We start from the raw sequence: 24,304 nt of genomic DNA on the forward strand, positions 1-24,304 counted from the left end.
GTCCAGCGAGTGTGACAGAGAGCAAAAGGGCATGGTAGACAGTCCAGATCCGTGCTGGATGGGTGGAAGCATGACAAGGGACCAAGCTGCTGTTAACCAGCATGGGCCACCAGAGCCATCTTGAAGAAGGGGGAGCCGTCATGGCTGTGGCACAGGGATAGCTGTGAAGCACCTCTCAGGGTGTGAAGTGCGCCACCTTCCAGAGTTTCTGGTGTCCTGGACATACAGTCCAGCCCTGGACTAGCTATGTCCCAGCCCAGCCCGTGTGCAGGAGGAGGGAACAGTCCCCCACAGGGTCTGCTCCAAAGGTTGAGGGGGCGGTGGGTTATGATGCCCCCACCACCCCTGAAATCCACGCCGATCAGGCAGGAAAGTTGAGGAGGGGAGTGAAGCACGGCAGCCCCCATGTAGCAGATAAAAAAGTCAGATCCTCCTTACCTCTATGTGTGGGACAGTCTCAGGGGAAAGGGATGTTTAGAGGCCACAATTTTTAGGGTTGTTTCCACAGGATTCAGGCGGGACTCAAGAAGGCTATGGCCCTCCGGGGCCCGACATTGTAGGGGAGTGCGTCCATTGACAAAAGCACCAGGCATCGCAGTCCACACAAACGCAGCACAGGTGGTAAGGTAGCCTTGCCCACTTCTGGGCCTACTGAGCCATCCAGGCATGAAGCATGGAGCATGGAAGCTATGTGGGCCCGGAACAACGCTGCTCTTTTCAAATGTGCTGCAGCACAGGAGCAGCAAAACCACTGCAGCCATCTCCCTGAGGGTTGGGTTGCGGGTGATGCACAGATGGGCTCCCGGCCAGGGATCGTTACGATGCAGCTCGGCAAACAAGCCGGATTATTCAGGATGAGGCTGCGGCGATCCCAATACTGGGATTCCGCCACTGCCTCATGCTTTGGGGTCACGGGTACAGCAGCACTCCCCGAGCAGTCTCCAAGAGTAATGCACCCGATCCCGTGCTGCGGCCCTCCTGGTCAGTGGGAGCTCTACGACAGAGCCGCCATTTTGTCCAGGGTCTTATCTCCACACCTTTTCCACTACCTATAAAACAGTCATGCACCACATATGTTAGTCTGAAAAAACACTCATCTGGGCCTTGAGATCTCTGCTGCAGCCATTGATTGATTTGGCACGGGTGGCCATTTGTTTACCTCCGTATTGTTAGGTAGTCAATCCTTTGGAGGATCAAATGTAGGATTTCAAAGTAAATTTCTTCTTTGAGTGATCAAAGAAAAAAAGGATAGTTTTGCCCGAGAGAATATTTGTATCTAAGCTTTCTGCAGGTGACTTGCTTGCGTGATGGGAACATCTGACCATGAAAGACGAAGAGGAAAATGAAAAGTCAGTGCGGGAACAGATGAGCGTTGGAGATAAAAGAAATTCTGGGGCATATTTACAAGTACAATATTTACACTTTGAGCGATGTTCTGGTGGCGCTCTGCCCTTATTCATATTTACAAAGTGGCGTTAAGCCACTTTTTGTGACTTACTGCCGCCTTGTAATACGGCCCCTTTTCACACATCACTTACGGGCCTATTAGATTGGCGGGCGGATCGCCACCGACCACGGTGGCAATTTGCCCGCCAAAACACCCCGCTGGACCCCCCTAAATTGGCATTCACAAGGTGGCAGGCACCACGCAGTGCCTGTCACATTGTGCATGCCAATGCACAACATGCATTTTCAACATTGTTGCGGGTGCTGCTTATAGCACCGCCCGCCACAATGTTGAATATGCGGGATGCAACCGCCAGGGTGGCTGTCGCATCCTAATTGGCAGTGCATGACCGCCGCACCACTGGGGGCCGGTCCCAGCACCGCTAGGGTGGCGGGCGGACTGAAGTCTGCCCGCCATCCTAATGGGGGCCTTAGTGTGAAAGAGGAATGCAATGGATGTTTTTATGGGCATTCCACCACAACACCCATTGCTTTTTGATGCTACCCTAGATTTACAAGGAGGTGTAAATCTGAGGCAGTGCCAAAAACTAATGGTTCACTGAGAGAACATAGATGACACAAACATCGATGTTAAAAATATCGATTAAAAAATATAGACTACAAAAATACCAACTCCCATACCTAAACAGGTAAGTACAAAAATATCGACTCAAAAATATTGATGTAAAAAATATCAATTTAAATATATATATATATATAAAATAAAATAATATACATTAAATATATTAAATATCAATATTAATTTTAAAAAAATAAATTAAATGTAATATACATTTTAACAAAATATAATGAATAAAGTTAATTAGAAAATGATAAACACACACATAATAATTTATACATATGTATATTCACTTTAAAATAATTAATAAACTATTATTTTTATTTATTTTAAAAGTTTAAAATTGTATAAAAATAATATACATATATATATATCAATAATTTAAAATATAAAAAAATCTTGAATATATGTAAACACTACACTATTAAAACACATTTAAACATACAGTCAGTGCAACAGTAGGGAAAATGTAGGAAAGCAAAAAGGTAAAAATTATTATTCCCACTCCAATAAGTACAACAGTAGGGAAAGTGTTGGATAGCGGAGGGGTAAATCTTACTATTACCAATCCAGTGAGTGCAACAGTGGGGAAAGTGTTGGATAGAGAAGGGTTGAAAATCACTATTCCCACACCAATAAATACAACAGTAGGAAAAGTGTTGGATAGCGAAGGGGTAAAAATTACTATTCCAACTCCAGTGAGCGCAACAGTAGGTAAAGTGTTGGATAGTGGAGGGATTAAATTTATATTCCAACTCCAGTGAATGCAACATTAGGGAAAGCGTTGGCTAGCGAAGGGTTAAAAATGACTATTCCCACTCCAGTGAGTGCAACAGTAGGGAAAGTGTTGGATAGCAGCAGGGTAAAAATTACTATTCCCACTCAGGTGAGTGCAACAGTAGGGTAAGTGTTAGATAGTGGAGGGATTAAATTTACTATTCCAATTCCAGTGAGTCCAACAGTAGGGAAAGTGTTGGATAGCGAAGGAGTGCAATTTACTATTCCAACTCCAGTGAGTGCAACAGTAGGGAAAGTGTTGGATAGCAGAGGGGTAAAAATTACTATTCCCACTCCAGTGAGTGCAAAAGTAGAGAAAATGTTGGATAGCGAAGCGGTAACAATTACTATTCTCACTCAATGAGTGCAACAGCAGGGTAGGTGTTGGATAGTGGAGGGATTAAATTTACTATTCCAACTCAAGTGAGTGCAACAGTAGGGAAAGTGTTGGATAGCGAAGGGTAAAAATTACTATTCCCACTCCAGTGAGTGCAACAGTAGGGAAAGTGTTTGATAGCGGCAGGGTATAAATTACTATTCCCACTCCAGTGAGTGCAACAGTAGGGTAAGTGTTGGATAGTGGAGGGATTAAATTTACTATTCCAATTCCAGTAACTCCACCAGTAAGGAAGGCTTTGGATAGCGGAGGAGTGAAAATTAGTATTCCCACTCCAGTGAGTGCAACAGTAGGGAAAGTGTTGGATAGCGTAGAAGTAAAAACTACTTTTCCCACTCCAGTGAGTTCAACAGTAGGGAAAGGTTGGATAGCATAGGGGTACATTTATTATTCACACTCCAAGCAGTTCATATTAATATTATAAAAATAAATAAATGAATATATTTATAAATATGTAAAAATGTATTTTAAAAAAAGTATATTTCATATATAAACAACATTATATTAATTACATATAACAAATACCTACAAATATTATGTAAAATAAAATAATGAATACATTTCCCAAAAATACATATTTTAAACTAGAAAAGGTTGACAACCAATACATTAATCATTACATAAATGTATTCATTGTATTTCCTACTCTGTAGCGCCACACAAACAACAAAACACTTCTAAAGTTTCTAAAAAAAATATACTCTGTGATTACCATAATTATTCACCAATTACAATTTAAAATGAATAAACAACAAATTATTAATTCATCAATAAAAAAAGTTACTTCCCACCTGTAAACACAAAAACACACACCTGAAATTACTTACACAATTACCATCATTAGTCACCAATTAATGAATTAATAATAATTAACAACCAATTATTAATTAATTAAATATCAATAAATAAAAAAATATTCTTTAAATTAATATAATTAAATTACTTCCCACCCTATTCCCCTATAAACCCACAACCCGCTACTGAACTCAAAAACCGAAAATTCTAATAAAAAAAAATTCATAACTACTAAAAATGTAACACACGTATTAAAAAATATAAACAATTCTACTACAAAAAAAGAAACATTAATTTAATATAATTAAATTACCTCCCACTCTATTCCCCTTTAAACCCACAACCGCTACGGAACTAAAAAACGCAAAATTCAAATAAAAAACTATTAAAAATTTTACACATATATTAAAAAATATAAACAATTCTTATACAAAAATACATCACAAACATTTAAAATATATTCTAAAATACATACCATTAATTAAAATATCGATATTTTTAACAACTATATTTTTTCAAACGATATTAAACACTTCGATATTTTTAAATTCGATATTACTTACTATAAGTCGATATTCTTGACCACGATATTCTTGTCGTCGATGTTTCTAAATTCTGACCCACGATATTAATGACTCGATTTTTGTGCAACTCGCAATTCTTTACTCAATAGTCTGTCACTGTACCAAAACTAAGGTCATGCAAGAGCAGGCGTTGGAATGGCGAATCAAGGGGAAATGCTTTTAATTCTCCTCGTTTTTGCTTTTTCTGTTTATGCTGCATTCGGAAGCACATATAGAAAGAGCAAAATCCCATTATTGATTTTTTATGTGCAGGGAAGAATCTCTGCCAGCATATAAACACTCAATAAATAGTGACGATTTGCTACTTCTATGTGTGCAGCATTCGGCAGCACACATAGAAGACCAAATAGCCATTATGAATTGTTTATGTGCAGGAAAGGACACCTTCATGAACATGAATAATCATTCCCTGCAAAGCAGGCACCCTTGCACTATGATGCAAGGGTGCCTGCAATGGTACTAGGCAGCTACTTTTTGTGCCAGCGCTAGGGAAAACAGAGTATTGTAAATATAGTGCATCCCTGCGTTTTGGAAATGTCAGAGCGCAGAGCTGCCAAATTTGGCACAGTTCTGCGCTCCAGCATTTTTTTGAATACATGCCCCTTAGACTAAGATAAAGGAGGAAGCCTTGGGAACAAAAGTAAAACGTGGGGCCAAGACCATAGCTCAAGTGAGCCACTAGGAATGAGTCGAAGAGAGTTTGCGTGCTTTATGGGCTGGCATCTGCTTGAACTGTGTGAACGATGCTGCCCTGGCCTTTTACTTTCTATTATTAATTTATGATTTTATGTGGTGGGCTATTTTATGGCCTTTTGTTCTCAAGAAACAAATTGAAAGATTGCTTGATAAAGGGACTGCTGATATTGTGAGGATAAGGGTAAAGAAGAAAAAGCCGTAGTCTGCCTCCTGTGAGGTTACAGTGAGCACTGAAATTGTCAGCCAGGCCCTCTATGCTGTCAGCGTCAATCGGGTTAGGGGTAGTTCATCTGTCTTAGCCATTTAGACCTGGTCTAATAAGTCAAAAAGTGACCAGTTAATTTGTAGCTGACCTTCTCCCTGCCCATATTTACCCCAAGGGCTGTGTGGCCCACAAAGGTGCGCAAGCTCTGTGACGAGGAAGAGCTCCAGCCAGCCACCTCGGGACACGCAAGACTCTATAAAGACAAATGACTTTTTGGAGCCGGGTCCAGCGTTGCCCTTTTCACATCCTATTTGTCTCACTAGAGCTGCACCGTTTCTGTCACATCTGCAGCGGTCCGCAGTAGCGAGGAACTTCACCATCATTATCGGTGGGTTTAAAGGCAGAGGAGGGTCAAGGACATTGAGCCGTTTACCTACTAAGGGGCATATTATCTAGACAGGCGATAAAATTATCGCCGCTTTAGTGGCAGAAAACTGCCGCTAAAACGACGATAATGGGCTTGATAATATGCTCTATGGAATTCCAATTGAAGCTCAGGTTAGATGTCCTTTACATCTAACATGGGCTTCAATTGGAATTCCATAGAGCATATTATCAAGCCCATTATCGCCATTTTAGCGGCAGTTTTCTGCCGCTAAAGCGGCGATAATTTTATCGCCTGTCTTGATAATATGCCCCTATAAAAGAAATATGTAAATGTTGAGATGCGTGTGAGGGCAGCGCTCTATTGAGCGGCGCGGGTATCTGTCTGTGTTTGTGTAACTTCTGGTTAACACTGGGTATCAGAGTCAGGAGCTGGGTCAGCCTGTGAGGAGCATTGTTTAATACTACCAAGACTACTTTCTACTACTACTACTACTAATAAACATTACTTCTACTACAACTACTGCTGCTAATATTAATAATAATGATAATGTCAATAACAACAACCTTAATAAAAAGAAGAAAAAGGAGCAGAAGAAGAAGAATATAATGATAATAAATATAATAATAAAAAGAAGAGGAACAATAATATTAATAAAAAACAGTAATAATAAAAATAATTGGTGTTCTTGCTATTATTATTGCTACAATTTTTTTTACTTTTCTTGTTATTATTATTACAATCATTATAAACATCATCATCTCCAGGTTTACACTGGAGATGTATTCTTGCAAACTTCCTTTCCAGCAATTCACTTCGTATTGTACCAGAATATCCCAAATTGGGCCCTTTTTCCGAGAAACTTTTGCTATAGCTCAGTAGACTGGTGCTTGGCACAGAGCTCTATGCATAATCTGCTGGTCATCAGTCCTGGGCGGTGTCCTGCTAAGCTGAGTTTTGCAAGAGGCAGAGTGCATTATGTAGCACCATTCGCGCTGATTTTTAGCCCGGGTGTTTTTCCTGCGCTGTAAAACAGCGCGAACGGCACCATGCACAGTGCAAGAGGACACTGCTTCTTTTTGAGACTCGAGTAGAAGTTCTACTTGAGTGGCAGGTTGCTCTATGTGAACTGAAGGTTTCTCAATGCGAGCAGTGGCAACCATCCGCAACTGTCCTCGTTGAGAAATTTTGCTGCGAGGAGGTCTGGAGTAAGATTTTCCTTGCTCGGCAACTTAATGTTGGTGAGTGCGAGCGAGGAAAAAAACTGTGCTTGGAGTGGAGTTTTCCAAAACTCAGCGCACTCCGTGGAGCACAGAGTGGGAAAAACTTTGCAAGCTCTGCAAACTTCGGGAACAGAGCAGAGTTCACCACCCAGGCCTACTGGTCATATCTTTAATTCAAAGAAGAGTTGATGTAGCGCTTCAACCTTGAAAAGTCGATAAAATGAGTGTGATAGAATTAGCAGAGAGTAACATCTCCAAATGATGGCAGACATTTGATATTTTTTCTTGTATACTATATAAATGGGCACAATTCATGAATTAATATTTGCCTTCGATCCTATCTGCATGAACCATGGGGCATCAACACGATGTGCTACTACAGTGTAACTGATGAGAGGGTACAGGATTGACCAACAACTCAAGAAACAGATGAAAATACATTTTCATATACAATACTTGTAAAATTATGTACAGCTAGAGTTAAATGCTTTATTTTCCCTGATGGAGGCTATGGTACGAGAGGATTCTCCTTTCTAGAGAATCCTCCACCAGAAGAATTTCTACTTAATCCTTAATACAAAGGAGTTTCCATTACTACTCAAATCTAAAACAGGCTGCCAGTCTGTGTTAGCCATAGTTCCTCGAAACCTAGTTTGCAATGAGCATCCCTTCACTGAGCCTCCTCCGCCAAAGTCTTGGCTCAGGAGGCACTCTGAGAAGCCATGTCATAATCACCTCAAGCTGAGGATCCACTCTCAGTCCGCGCTGTTAGATATGAGTTGGTAATAACTCCCACTGTAAAGTCTCCAGACCAGAAGTATTTAGGGGCATATTTACAAGGCCCCTGTGCCACTGAAGCGTCACTTTTTGTTGATGCTTCAGTGACGCACAGTGCTCAGCCATATTTACAAGGCCACGTAAAGCCACCCAGCATTGCTTTTCATGGTCTTTTAAATATGGCCTCCTTTCAAACATTAATTTGTGTGAAAGGGGCGTGCCATGGGTGTTGCTCTGGATGTTCCCACACAACAACTATGGATTCTGACGCATCCCCAGATTTACAAGGTTTGGTTTAGTAAACCTGAGAATGCGTCAGATACTAATGCTTCCCCAGGGAAGGCGTTAAAGTGGTTCAACAAGGAGAAGTTCTTTTATTTCTCCTCATTTGTGCTCTTTCTATATGTGCTGTATTCCTAGCTATCTTGTTTAAAGTTTATGGTCATGTGCAGGCTTGCGTTAAAGGGAGAAGTGTGGAGAGATGTGCTGGGATGGACTTTCTTAATATCATCCTAAATCTGATTGTCATTGGGAGATGCCAAGAAGCGATGGTAGTATGTAGTTAGTTCGGAACTGCACAGGTGAATTAAATTAGAGTCCTCTGTTGGCCAGCAGTATGGTGCTGAACTCTTTTGTCATTCCATGGCTGTTTAGATGTTAGTAGGTGGTTTATTGCTTTGGACCGCTCCCCTAATGGTGATGGGTATGACCCTTACAGTTTTTTTCTGATTTTGAGTGCAAGAGTGTCAAGTAATAAAAAGAAGTTATTAAGCAGCCTGTATGAACTGCAATCGACTGTCTTACTGCTGAGTTTTATGTTATTAGTTTTAGTGTGGGTTATGTACTGCATTGTACTTGAATTATATATCACTTACTACCCCTGGTGTGCTTTATGCTGGGCAGCACGCTTTCCAGGTCCAAGGGTTAGTGTTTTTTTGGTAATTGTTGGTTATTGGTATTAATCTTGTGCACTGTAAGAGCCATTCCATGCCTTTACTCCAGTTTATATGTGGTAGATTACATTAGTAGGAATTTGGTGTGCTCTCTAGCGGGAGGGGGGATGTGGGAATTTCATGCGTTGACTGGCAGTAATAATAGATGAGCTAAAGGAGATTAAGTACGCAATAAAAAAGATGTTAAATGTTTTAAAGAATTACTTAACTTAAAATTGATTTAGTTATATTGTGATACAATTACTGGTATATTAATATTTAAATTCAAACAAGGATATTTAAATATTGTATAATTAAATAATCAATATGCACTATTTTTATAAACTTTTTTTGCATTAAATTATATTTACTTACATTTTTACCTAGGTTAAGAAATTTAATTTAACATTATCATTTAATTAAATTATTTATTAATTCTTCATTAGGATTTATTTGAATTCCCTACCTTCATTATTTTCTGTAAGAAGGTGTTGCAGTACCAGTGGTGGTTCATGTGTGGTAATGGACTTGCTACTGTTTTTTTGTTAGTAGTAGCTTGCACTCGTATTTTGTGAATAAGCAAACAAAGTAGCAAACTTAAGCAAAAGTGTAAATTACCTGAAAGTTATCTTTGTAAATAAGGTACTTTGTTAATAGGTAAAAGTAGTAAGGTTTCTCAAAAGTGTAAGTCACTGATGTGAAGCAGGCCCATAATGTGAAAAACTATCCCTCTCCAACTGAGAGGGAATACTTTCCGGGTCTTAAGTTTATGAACTTCCAGTGAGGTACTAGCAAATTTACACCATATTGTATGAGTGATGATTGAACCTACTTGAATACTCGCATTGAAATAATTTGAACCTCAAAGCAATACCCAAAAACATAGAAACAAGTAGGCATCATGCAAACACAAACACACAGATTATAAAATATTCTTCTATTTAATTCACAAATAAAAAGCTTTTTTTAAATGTAATCAGCAAGGGTGGAGCTTCTCAAAATTCAGTTTTATTTTTACAAAAGGAAGTGATATGCTATATTTTAATATATCACTTTGTATTTTTCCTCCTAAAGCATTCTCTCCTTCTATTGGCACATACCAGTGTTTCATTTGAGGCAACCTACAAGATTCTGGTGGCTGCTCTTGTGCTGCTCTCACCAATCAAGCCAAGAACACCAATTTAATTTTAAGCTTCAAGATCCAAATTCCTTCACATTTACATAGTGTTTTAAGACTTGCAATTTTGCTTTTTTTCTAATTACTTGAGTAATTTGATAATATTATTTAATTTTCAAAACATTGGCAAAGCACCTGATTAGACCTTGCCGACAGTTCCAAGGTAAAAAAAACAGTTCTCAGTGGATGATTTCAAGACACTTGCAATAAATAAGGGGGCACATTTACTTAGAATTCACGGAACGCAGTGCAGCGAGGCAGGTTGATGCACTGTGTTGTGTGAATGGGAGGGAGCTGAAAACTACAAAGATGTGGTGCTCTTCAGGTCTCTTCCGGTGCTAGTGCACTTGAGGCTGCCTAGCCCCAACAAAGACACCTTTGCAGCATGGAGCAAGGGTCCCTGAGTTACAAGCAAGACTATTTTTGTGCTGAAAGGGATAACTTACTGCTGAAAAACAATCCTTAAAGGCATGTTCCTCTTTCTATGTGTGCTGCAGAATACCGCACACGCGGAAAGAGGAAATGACAATGAGAAATAAAGATATTTTTCCTTGTTAGTCCTCACTTGGGAAGGGGCAGTATTTTGACACATTCCCAGATTTACTAGCTTTAGTAAATCTGGTTATACGCCAAACCCATTGGTGGATGCATGGGAATGCCTATGCTCCACCCATGGAATGTCTTCCAAATGAAAGGTAATGCAAGGCAGCGCTAATCGCTATGTTGCATTATGGATATGCCCTGACTTTGCCTGACGCCAGCGTGCCTTCACACTACTCTGAGCTGGGTTGACATCACCACCTTCTATCAACGTCATGTAAATAACTGTGACCTGGTCCTGATGATGGCCTAACATCCCTACAGGCCAAAACGCCATTGACTCTCACAGCGACACTTACGGCGCCAACCCTACGAGGATGCCCATTTAAAACATTTCTGTATATATTTACACTTATTATTTGGGTATCTCTACGCAAAAATTCTGTCACCATTTGTTTTGTTTTTTCGCCCCCCGTCACTGTACATACTTCCTCACGTGTCACTTGCGTCGTTCACTATTTCACGAGCACTTGTGCACAGTATCACACAGGTTACATTCCATTGAATGTAACGCAGTGCTTTTTTCATGCCTTTCGAAATATACGAAGTAATATATACAACAAACACACATTGTCATTCTGAATAATTTGTTTCCCTGTTCACCGTTTGTGCCCCTAGCAATTAATTTTGCTCCTGAAAAAATTGACCCCTAACTTACACCCTGAGAGACATTGTTCTATGTTACACATGTAGGCCCTGGTCTCTATAGGCTTTATGGTCTACCTCTGGTAGTCTGATACTGCATTACTTCGCAAAGCGGCTTTGCATGGTTCAGTACATACCAAAAAAGATTTTGCTTCGGGTATTGTCCCTCCAAAGTGACACAGCCCAACAGAAAATCATAGTAAACCTGCCCAAAATGTTCTCTACCACTCAGCAAGGTTAAGCACGCAGGCAAAGGGAGGAGTTTCCAGCACTGAAAGTTGTAGTCATGAGAAGCATAATTTCTGGTATGGGTTAGTGGATTAAGTCATTTCCAAAATTCTCTGCCCTCTGTTGAAAGTGTGGCTAGCCTCTCTGTTTCTGGGTCAACTAGAATGGAAGAGATTTTAAAGCCACAATAAATAACCTGGCATCTTTAGTAGACTAGATCCTATTTACAGTCAGATCGTTTTGTATATGATAAGTTGGAGGTTTGTCTATAAAAACACATTGCTAAAATCACAATATGCCAGTGCTATCGTGCATGAAGGTCAGAAAGATTGCCACCACAAAAATCAATGCCAAAGAGTTGTTCCTCGCTATAACCAAAATGGAAGTTACAGTACGTGTCGGTGTTAAGCTCTCAAAATCCCAATTACTGTGGATGACTTGCCAGGGCATACTAACTGCCCTAATAGCAAATACTCTAAGTACAAAAAGAGTTACCCTTTTGAGCAAAAAGGGACAGGGTAGGTAAGACAATCAACAAGCAATTTCCCTTTGTGCTACAACCTCTACAGATCCATTAGTAGTCCAATAAGGATGCTCTGAATGGCTTTCAATATTTGACTAAATAATCTGCATTTCCAATGAACTACTGTCTCCTTATATTGTTATAAATTATTTATTTATTTGAATTCTTACAAAAAGTTAATAAAATATGTAAATCAATAAATATACAATAAAAATGTAAGCATTGTGTAGAAATATGCCTAGACTCTTGATATACTAAATAGGTCGTCTAAACATTGCACCAAAATTTGCACAATTTAGTGGAAGAATTGTCAAATGTTTATAATCACAATTTATATATCCCACAAATAAACACACAAGCTATTAAAAACAGTTTGCAATTAAAAACAATTCATACCAGGTCCTTTTTCTTAAACATTCTGTTGATGTGTTTTGCTGGTACTTGGGAGAGGTTTTTTGGACACTGGAGGATGGTGATCCGGCCGCCTGGTTTATCCCAGATCACTAATGACCAGAGAGCTATCAATGACTACAAAAACAAGACCCATGAGGCAATTTCGTTCATTTTGAAGACCCATTATTACTGTGAAGAAAGGGAGTCACATTGGTGTAGATAGAAAGGTACAGTCTAGTAGAAAACGTAACCTTGTCAAGCAAAGGATTAGTAACCAGAATACTTTGGCCTTTGAGCCACAGTTGAATAACAAGACTGGAAGGGGTGAAATTCACCCCATTCTATGACTCTCGTAAAATGCAGATATAATCAAGTTTTAATTGCTATATTGTATGGTGTTTGCATACATATGAGTTTGTCCTGATGAAGGCGGGAGATTGATCCCAAGCACCTCGGAAACGCCTGCTAGCTCCAACACGGGTGTCAGCTAAGCGATCACATACAGAACAACTGAGGGCTCTATGACCTATTCAAGTGGAAAACAAAGCACTTTATTGCAAACTGGAACTCACTGGCACACGGATATCTATGCTAGAACATCTAGTCAATTCAATATAACAATATTTCCTCAAACTAAATTAAGGGGCCTATTAGGATGGCGGGCAGACTTTCGTCTGCCCGCCACCCTAGCGGTGCTGAGACTGGCTGCCAGTGGGGCAGCGGTCCCGCACCGGCAATTAGGATGCCACCGCCACCGTGGCAGTGACATCATCTATTCCCAGCATTGTGGCGGGCGGTGCTCACAGCACCGCCCGCCACAATGCTGGGAATGCACGTCGTGCATTGGCATGCACAATGTGACAAGCACCGCGCGGTGCCTGCCACTTGTCCGTGCCAATGCAGGGGGGTACCATAGGTACCCCCATGTGCCCCCCAACATCCTGGGGGCCCGCAACAGGCCCACTTTTGAGAAATCCGCATGCCTTTCTGTGGCGGAAGGCATTTCCACGCATGCATTGTAATATGGATGGCGGTGTCTAACAGACACCGCCACCATATTCAAACCTTTTCCGCCCGGTAACCTGTGTGACCGGCGAAAAACCGGCAGACAGTCTTTCCGTCCGCTGGTGTCCAACCCTGCCATACTAATACGGCGGGGGGGAAATGGCATGCGGGCAGAGGAGAATGTCGGGTGGATCGCCACCGCCATGCGGGCCGTGGCGATCCGCCCCACATTTTAATAGACCCCTAAGACAAGCCCATTCACCGCTCAACACAGAAAAAGACAAATTGGATTATAATTATTTTTTCAAGATTAAAAAACCAAATCACCACCTAAAGAAGAAAAAACTATTTTTATTATGCATTAATAATTATATAAAAAGTGATGTATAGAATTAATTCAAAGTAATTAAATTATATTCAACAACAGTTATTATTACATTATTTTTAAATGCCAAAAAGGTTAATAAATGTTTTATATAGCAATATGTATTTTTATATATTTTTATCAATATATTATATTTATTTATAATTTTAAAAATCTTAATTAGTTTAGTTTTTATTTTAAAAAAATATTTTGAGATTTACATTTAAGTCCCTACTGCCATTATTTTCTTTTTTTTGCTTTTTATTTATCAGTTTCATCAAAGCAAAATAACATAACTTGCCAATACACATCATAACATCATAATATAGTTAGCACTGCTTAGAGCAAACAGTGATCAAATATACACTCTAAAGAGTCTTATCAGGCCATCAGGAGGGGGAGATGATCTCACATGTAAATAGCGATCAATAGGCATAGTAAATGTTGCCTGACCAAAGCCTTGGTAACTATCTAGGGAGTGGCTGTGATAGAGTTATATGATGCATAACCCCCATGCCTCCTGAATGCATCCTTGGTGTCACACTTCACAGTTGGAACCCCAAGGCATATACAGTATTGAATGGTTCATGCAAGTGGGACCTCCTGTTCCCCAGCGGCTTGGCTGTCTTGTCTATCCTCCAACAGATTGCCCAGCAGATATGACCTGAAGGGTTGCCAAATGTCTCTGGGCTTCGAGGGAGGTGAAGTTGATCCATGTAAAGTTCCAGCTGACCAAACGTTCTGGACCCTATTGCAGGCCCATGCCAGAGTGAGAATTCCCGTCTCTGATACGCCACATCTAGCACATCTGTCATCATCCTATGTAGACAAAGGGAGTGTGATATTAAAGCTGTTGGAACTTATAATGTATTATACAAAGTTTGCTGCTAGATGAGATAGAACCTGTTTGGGGAGCAGCAGAAGGCCGTCATTCGAAATCTCCTGTCTCAACTTCCACTCCCAGCCCACCTTCACTCTCTGGGCTCCCACAGGTGCCTCCTCTTGTGACGAACAGTGAAGTGTGGAGACTTGGGGCCTCATTTACAAGTTTTTATCGCAGGTCTGCGCAGTAAGCCACTTTTCTGAGCTGCCATGGGTTAAAAGGAGAGGGTAGGAATGCATCGTATTTATGATAAACAGCAGATTCCTGTCCTTTCCCACTGCACTGGTGCCATTTTGCACCAATGCAGACACCGTTGTACCATGGTGCAAGAGTCTCTACATTGTAGGAATTATTGTTTTTGTGCTGGAAGGGACAACATCTTGCACAAAACCAATAAATGGAGGCGTTTAGCTCCTTCCATGTGTGCTGCAGATTGCAGCACACGAGGGAAAATGAATAAACAAGGATAAATGAAAACAGTTCTCCTTGTTGTGCTTACTCTGGAAAGGTGTACGTTTTGGCGCTGCCCCAGGTTTACGTGATTTTGCAAATATGGAGCAGCGTCAAAATCCATGGGTGTTGCTTTGGAAAACCCACAGCAATGCCCATGAAAGGCCTCCTTGATTCAGAGTAAGGCAAAGCGGCACTTTGTGCTGCCTTGCCTTACTCCAATATCTATGAGGTCATGCAAAGCTATGCAGTGTGGCTTTGTGCTGCCTCATAGAAATGACTGAGAGGCCTGTGTCACTGGGACATCAAAAAAAGTGAAGCTCTAGCAGTGCAGGGCTCTTGTAAATGAGGCCCTAGCATCCATCAGGCTATCCAAAATGGTGAACACTGGAGGTTTCTTCCTGCAATTACTTTGGATGCAGTGGTACTTAAAATGCTCCAGTGGGGACCCGGATGTCGATCCCAAGAAATTGGTGAAAGAAAGGATTATACCACCTGATACAGATCACCTAAGAGCCAGAGCCCTTCCACCATTATTTTCTGTGGGAGTGTGTTGAGCTACTAGTGGTTGGCCATATGTGGTGCTAGTATTAGTTTTCAGTTATAACTTACACTTGTAAGTTAGGCTACCCCCCTTTTTCAGGGAGTGGATATATGTAAGTTTACACTTTTAAGTAACTTTATGCTCAGGTTTTGGGAATAACCAAAGTACTACAGTTATTAAAAAATGTAAGAGTACATTTGCACGTGTAAATTATTCACAAGTGTAACTTGCTTCTGTGAATAGCCCAACAAGTGTTTGCATAGACATATATCTGGTTGGAGAGAGAATAATCGTGGTTCACTGGAGTGGATCAGGGCCTTGTGCAAAGCACTGTCTTGCACTCACTGGATGATGAAACAAAGAATCAGAGTGGATAGGGGATAAACAGCATATTAATACAGGAATTGCTATAACTGAAAGAAAATCATCTTACGGTACCATTTTGAAAACTGCCTGAACTCGTCTAAAGTTCGCAATGGGTGAAAGTTCATCCTTAAATGCCTGAAGGGAAACATGTCTCTTGCTGAAATCCAAAGTTTTATTAACAGGACCCAATAAAATAATATCCTTGCATCCTTAAAATTACAAAGGGGAGGGGGCGTGGCTTGCTGCCGACGGGAATGGCCGCTCAGTAGCGAGGCTCTGAAGCGCCACTCCCGCAATATCCTGATATCTTCGTGCCCCAGTGGTCCCGACCCGTGCTGTGAGGTGTCCCTGGTGGTCCCGAGGCTCCCGCCGACCCAGCAGCGAAATTTGGGGCCGGTTGGAGGTGGTGCCGAGACGGGGCTCCGTTCCCCGATTTATAGACGGTGGCCGGGCTGGTTGAGACGTGGCCCTGACGGGCACAAGGACTACGTGAGGCCGCGGCCTGTTTTCTCCGGAGAGCAGCGATTTGAGGCTCGGCGCCTCCAACGCTGCAGAAGCTTGTTCCGCTGTGTCCTGTGGCCTCCCTTGTGTCCCGGAGATTCCAACTGATCCCCGGGGCTGATTGCGGCGAAAGTGAGGAAGCGCCGGAGCGGAGCTCGGGGCCCGGTACTTCGGCCAATCTACTGCCGGTGGAGGGCGCGCCCCGACCGGGGATTGAACGGTGTGAGGCTGGTTGCGATCGGCCGCTCCTGGAGGAAGGGACTGGGAGCCTGGTGCCTGCGACGGTACCGTGGGGAGGCCCGGTACGAGCGGACGGGCGCCCCGCCTGATCGGGATTTACAAACATTGATGGCTGCTGCGAGGGCCCTGCTTGGAGAAGAGTGACCAGACTGCTGCCCTGACGCTACCTGGCCGACACGCTGTTGGGGTTTTCCCCAGAGGCTGGATGTCCCGCTAAGGAGTGAATGACGGCGGTTCCGGCGCGATTGGCACGCTAGCCCCGGGTGGTGGGGGCGATCCTCCGGCTCCTCTGCCTCAGTAGACCGATCCGGGTTGTTGGGTAATACCCGGTGGGGGTGAAGGCATCCGGGAGGGGCCCAATGCCGACACAGCGCTAATTGAACGCAACGTGCGGGGACCGGCTGGGAGGTCCTTGATTCTCCGCTCCAGCTGTGTGGCGGGCCTCGGACGCCGGTGGTGAGTGGACGGCGAGTGGCCCACGGGACTGGAGGGATGACTTTTCTAGACGGTTTGCCACTGGAGCGGATCGATGGACGGCGACGCCTGACTTCCCCGGGTTGGCAATGAAGGCTGGAACGCAACAATACTGAAGAGGCGAATCGAGCGTGCAGAGGGCAGAAGCCTGCCATATCCTTGGGCCATTGCTGGGTATCTGGGCCTTGGAGGGGTGTCCCTGCGGCTGGGGTGTAGCCAGCGAAAGCCGACAGGCCGGGTGGAATTCTCCACAGCAGGCGGCGGGGAATAGCGGCTGCGCCCTGTAGCTGGGGAGCGCCCCCTGAGTTGTGATCATGCCATCCGGGCGGAGCAGCAAAACGGTAACGCAGACTAATCTGGAGAAGTTTGCATGGCAACACCAGCAGGGCGGTGACCAGGTCGGGGTGCCGGCCTCGGACGGCAAGGTAGAACCGACGAATAAAGACCTTCTGGATGCTATCACTGCTGTCAAGGCGTCCCTTGAAACTCGGATCGATACCGTGGCCACCGATGTGGGTCTGATTCGTGAGGATGTGAGGAAGATTACCGACCGCGTGGGTGCCGTGGAAAGTGTCACCAAAGAACTGTGAAGCGACACTGGCCTTCTCAAACGAGAGGTCGCAGATTTGCATGCCTCCCATGAGGTACTGGCTTGGCAGTTGGATGACTATGAAGGCAGGATGCGCCGGAATAACGTTCGAATTATTGGTGTCCCGGAGTGGGCGGAGGGACAGGCAGTGGACCTCTTTGTCGAGGATCTGGTCCTCAAACACCTACAGCCCCGAGGGCTATCAAAGTGTTTCTCGATTGAAAGAGCCCATCGAGTGCCGGGTGGTCGCCCTCGACCGGGGGCACCTCCTCGACCACTTCTTGCCTGTAGGAGAGTAGGGTCTGCTTTCTATGTTCACCCCCACTTTTTGCTTTTGCTTTACTGGTTTTCGACTTAGATATGGCTGTGGGCCTGCTAATCAGACCCACAGCCCTGCTGTTCTCTCTCTAAATTAATACTATGTACTTTAGGTGCATAACCCATTTGGATAGGATCACCTTATTGGCCCCTGTACAGTGTACCTTAGGTGCCCAGGGCATAGGTGTACCCTAGGCCTACCAGGTGCTGCAGCATGTATTATGCCACCCCTGGCCTGGCCTTCCATTATGACACAACTGGCTGATCACTCAGCTGGGGCAAGGTCGTGTAAATCACTACTTAATTAGGTGTAGTATTCCTATACCTATCTTACATATAGACACATGTGTACCTATCAGCCACTCCTATGGCAGGCCTTAACAATCCTGGAGGCAGAGTGCTTGGTAACATGTGAGATGGTGCTCTAGCATGAGCTGAGCCTGTCTGCAGCTTTCGGAACCATGTCCTTATAGCTGTTCTATGATATAGCCTACCATATACTCTTAAAGTGCCTTATAATCTTAAACGGTTATGGTAACTATGGTTTGGCTGTATCAAAACATGTCGTGTAAGGTGTCTAACACTTTGGAATAATACCACCATCCCATTTCTGGGGATGAGGATATTATCCCTCCCTTCTAGAGGGAGAAGACATGTTGTAACCTACTTACCCGGTTAAAGTTAACCAGAGCCCCAGCATCACAAAATGGATGCTGCTGCCACGACACAAGTCTGACCTCTTGCTGCTGGGAGTGATCCCGGCAAGGGAGGCTTGGACAATAGGTTTCCTGCCTTGGGAGGTGCGAGCACCACCCCAGACAGGCCTTAGTGTATTGGGGCAGGGAGGGATGAATGAAACGAGACACTGCCTGGGGCACACAAGGTGTTCCATGCATAGTCCAGTTCAAACCGGTGCTGGGGCACACCAGCCCCAGTCCTGGCGCGAAACTGGACAAAGGTAAGGGGGTGTAACCACCCCCCTCCCAGGTCCCACCCATAAGGCGTGACCTAGCAGGCAACCCAGCCCCCCAGATTAGTATAAGAGTGGTAGCTGGGCCCCAGGAGATTAGATTATCCTGAACCTGCAACTTGAACAGAAACTCTGGACCTTCGACATTCGACGAAAGAAGAAGACTGAAGAATCTCCCTTGTGGCCAAGGAGTGGCTACCCTGTGCAAACAGGCACCATCAAGAGACTACCCTTTGCTTTGCTAAAGTTCTACGAGGGACCGACTGCAGAGCCCGACCAGAGCCTTGACTTCCAGACTTCTCCGACCCTGATCCACATCCACAGCAGAGCTGAGATCCGTGGAGGCGACGAGGGACGTGGGACCGGCTACCTGGGAAAAGTGGCGAGTATCTTCCAGCGCAGCTTCTGAGGTACCCTCGAAGTTGTGCACAGGGGATTGAGAAGCCCCAACCCCAAGCACCATCTGCACCGAAGATCAGCCCACCACACTCCACGAGTCCTGCGTGGGGCCCTTCTGCATTTTCCTGCTTGCCGCGTCTGTCCGGTTGCTTGCCCGTTGGCTAGCGGCCTTTGTGACGACACACCTTGAAATCTTCACCACTGGTTTGGCTTCTCCAGACTGGCTCCCGCTTCTTTGCAAAAGAGAAGCACCCCAGACCTTCCTGGTCTGCACCAGAAGCAAGTCCTCCGTTCTTCGTGGGTTCCGCTTGCCAAGGCTTGGTGAGTCCTAGTTCGACTTCGACGCCGCCGACAGCAAGAGCCTTCGTGGGACAGCTCGCCTCCTGGTCCTGGTCGTCCTCGACGTCTCCTGGTACCCGTGGCTGCAGCGACAAGCTTCACCCTTCACCTTCAATCTTCACGACATCGCCTGGTTCCTTCCTGGTTCCACGTGGTCATTGGCTAGTGACCTTGACTCTGTCCCTTCTGCTTGCAGGTACCCTTCCTTCTTGATACCGGCCTTGGGATCCACCGGTCACTCTGCACTGACTGCCTGTCAGCAACTTTCCTTCAGGCATCCATAGAAGTCCACGACGAAACACGACGCAAGTTCACACCTATGCACCCGCAGCCTGTGGGCTAGGTAACTTGGGTACTTCGGTGCTCACAAGGGTAGTGACTATCCTAGGGTCTAGTTTCCGAGTCTCGACTTCCTAGTTGCTTCAGAAGTGTCCTAAAACTGTTTATTTCAGAACTGTACTATTTCTATCGACTATACGCATTACGCGTGAGTGTTTCCACTCTGCACCTGAATCAGGTGGGCCTCCCACTTCCTAACTGCTGGTAGTGTAGTGTAACCCCAGCGATTCCCTAGGCCTATTCTATTTCCGTGACAGTGGTCCTTATACCACTTCTTTAGTATATGGTTTGCGTGGCCCCTAGGGCCTAACTGTATTACTTACCTGTGTGACTTAATGTATGCTTAAATAAGACTGTGTTGTACTTACCTCGAATCTCATAAAGAGTGCTGAGGGTTTGACTAGAATAAATATACTTTATTTTATATATATCTGTTGTGGTGTCCTTTCATTTGGTATTCAAGGGATTATATATGGTATCACAGCTGGCTTCACATGCCATTCAGAGTTTAGCCTAAGACTGCTCTTGTCCATGCTACCATAGGATAGCTGGTCTATAAGGTTGACTTTACAACCAATCACCATAAGGGTTGTTTGGACTGATATAAGGTGTACACTAGAACTAGTGACATCATACATCAGGCCAACTTCTCACATTGCCCGAGTGTTTAACTTCCGTGACTGAGACGTTATTCTTCAAACGGCGAGGGCGGCTCCACCCGTCACTGTTGAGAACAGCAAAATCACATTCTTTCCTGATTTTACCCTAAGAGTTCAGAAGCAAAGACGTAGCTTCCTGGAGGTAAAAAAGGCACTTCTGGAACAGGAAGTTAAGTACGCAATGATGTTTCTGCCAAGCTGAGGGTGGAGGCCGATGGAAAATCCTGGTTCTTGACTCGCCCGGAGGATGCTTGGGATTGGTTGGAGGGCTGGCGCACTGTGGATAAAAGGAAGAAAAAGGGACCATCGGCGGCGGATAAGGCCGAAGATTGGCGCCAGCAAAGGCGTTTTCCTTCACGCTCGGACTCTGATGCCCCGGGCCCAGCTGGGGAACCCTAATTCTGGACGTTGGTAAGATGGTATAGTGTTTTGTATGGCCACATCGGAACTCCCTGGAATGTGTCAGAGGGCAAACGAGTACTCTCACAAGGATAGGATGGCTAATATGGGTGTGCCCCGGGAACTGAGGAGTGTTCACCCCTTTGGTACGTTGTCACCATGGGCCTCCATTGAAGACATTGGGGGGACGATAGACTGGCTTTCACAGTCGTAGAGTGGCTTTCCTCAAAAGTATACTCATTCGTTAGAACTGTTTTCTAGATCGTTACGGGTGTGACAAATGCCGCTACGATGGGGCTGGTTTGGAGGGGCTTGGGCAATCCAAACAGTGCTAAGAATTTTCTTTCATAGTGGGGATGTGGTCGGGTGGTGGGGGACGGATTCTATGCAATGTCAGTTAATATGATGGGAGTGGGGCGGCACACGTTTCCTCGAATTGTTCATGGGGGGCGACAGGCGCTCTGCATGTTGGGGGAGGCGGACGGTTCTAGTCCCGTTATGCAGGGAGGCAGGGTAAGAGATGCCTTTTCATGGGTATCGCTTGGTTTGATTTGGTTTGTTTGGGGGGTTGTTTTTTATTGTTTTCTTGCAGCAGTACTAAATGGCATTCTTTATCAATACGTGACTCGGAATACTTACCTACATGCTCCTGGTCTCATCTCCTTCGTCTTCATGAGGGGCGAGGTGGCGACTGGTGCTGTATTTAGAGAGGTGGTTGAAGGGCCTCGCTGCAGTGGTCACTCCGACCAGTCTAGCATATTACTGTTGGGATCTTATGGCTGTGACTCAGGGACTTAGCCTAATGACCTGGAACATCAATGGGTTGGGAGACAAAATCAAACGGGGTGTAGTGCAACAATATATTCATCAGCACCGACTAGACTTGGTGTTGCTCCAAGAAACGCACCTCATAGGGAACTCCTGTCAGGCCCTAGACAGAAAGGGGTATCGTATGGTAGCGCATTCTGGCTTTACCTCGGGATCCAGAGGGGTGGGGATCCTCCTACGTAAGGGTTGCCCCTATGTGATTCACACTACACGGACTGAACCGCAGGGTAGGTATGTTGCTTGCTCAGGTAGCTGGGAGGGGAGGGTCCTCAATGTACTCTCAGTGTATGCACCACCGGGCCTTCAGCGCCAGACCCTAGCAGATGTGGGGACACTCTTGATGACCTTGCCTGAGGGTGCCCTGGTTGTGGGTGGCGACTTTAACTTGACGATGGACGGTGCCATAGATCGCACTCCGCCCCGACGGGAAGCTCCACAAGGCTTGCAACTGCACAATTTTACATATGCGTTCGGCCTGGTAGACATTTGGAGATGGTCACATCCCCGAGATGCACTTTACACTTTTCAATCCGGTGTTCATGGCAGTCACTCACGGCTTGACTACCTGTTCACCCAGGCGCAACATATTCAACACTTCACTGAGTCCACGAGCTTAGCACGGGGGATATCCGACCACTCCCTGGTAAAATCTATCTTCGGCGCCCGTCGGGTACGGCAACCTGGCCCCATCATGATTCAGCCCTGGTTGCTGAAAATCCCACACATTAGAGATTCCTTGCGGCAAGACACTGATCACTATTTTGAAGAAAACACGGGGTCTGTGGCGTCGGCGATAACGCTATGGGGTGCTTACAGAGCAGTTATCAAGGGACGGACGTTGTCCATGATAGTGGGACACAGGGCTGAACGTAAGCGACGAGTTTGCGAGTTAGAGACGGAGATACTACACCTCGAGCGCGATGTTTCGCATACCCCTGCCCACGAGACCCAACACATACTTAATGTTAAGAGACAGGATTATAGGCAATTGCTCTTTGAAGATGCCAACCGACGCACCCTTGCGACCCAGCACAGAATATACGAGCTGGGTGAACGCACCGCTAAACTGTTGGCATGGCTGGAATGTAAGGAATTGGCTGCGCGGTGGGTGGGCGCGATCAAAGGGCCGGATGGTGTACTGATCACTGACCCTCAAAACATTGCCGAAACGTTTGCAAAGTATTATGAGCAAATATATACGCCGCCGCAGAACTCACAGGCACGATGGGCGGCAGACCTCCTTGCCACTATTGAAATGCGCTGTGTTTCCCAGCAAGATAAGGAGGCCATGGAGGTGGATATTTCGATTGAGGAGATTCAAAAAGCCATTTGAGATATCCGGTCCGGCAAGGCCATGGGCCCCAACGGAATCCCGATAGAACTCCTGAAGCCTATGGATCTGAAACTTGCGCCCCACGTGCTGAACTTGTATAATGAGTGTTACGAGACTGGCGTCCTCCCACCCGATATCCGCACTGCCACCATAGTGGTTATCCGCAAACCTGGTAAACCAGAGGACGAGTGTGCATCGTACCGTCCCATTTCCCTGATCACAATCGAGGCCAAAATCTTGGCCAAACTGCTGGCCAATCGTCTGCTTCCATATCTCACTGCATTGATCCACCCGGACCAGTCAGGATTCATGCCAGGCAGTAATACTGCACGTAATTTGCGCCGTGTTCACGGGGCATTGGGCCGTGCTGCAACACTCCAAGAAGAAGCACTTTTGCTCGCCCTTGATGCCGGGATGGCATTTGATACGGTGGCGTGGGAGTATCTCTTCGCTGTCTTGGCTCGTGTGGGGTTGGGTCCCCGGCTATTCGGATGGATCAGACTGCTATATAACTTGCCCACGGCCCACGTCTCAGTTAATAACCAATGTTCGAGCACCTTCTCCCTATGCCATGGCACGAGACAGGGCTGTCCACTGTCGCCGCTTCTTTTTGCATTGGCACTTGAGCCACTCGCGGTCTGGATCCGGAGTGACCCTGAAATCAGAGGCCTTAAATGGACAGCAGATCATGAAGACCGTATTTCTTTATATGCAAACGATATTTTGTTGTACCTGGCTTCCCCGGCGCTCGGTCCGTCGGGTACTTCATATTTTTCATATTTTTGGGGCCCACTCCGGGTACCAGATCAACTGGTCCAAATCCCAGATGTACCCCCTTTGGGGTGACCCGCCACATAGTCCCAGGGGGTATAACATTCTGGTGGCATCACAGGGTTTCCAATTCCTCTGAATCTTTATAACATTCGACCCATCCCTATTTC

The sequence above is a fragment of the Triturus cristatus genome, chromosome 3_1 (assembly GCF_964204655.1).
Source record: "Triturus cristatus chromosome 3_1, aTriCri1.1, whole genome shotgun sequence".
Taxonomy (NCBI): domain Eukaryota; kingdom Metazoa; phylum Chordata; class Amphibia; order Caudata; family Salamandridae; genus Triturus; species Triturus cristatus.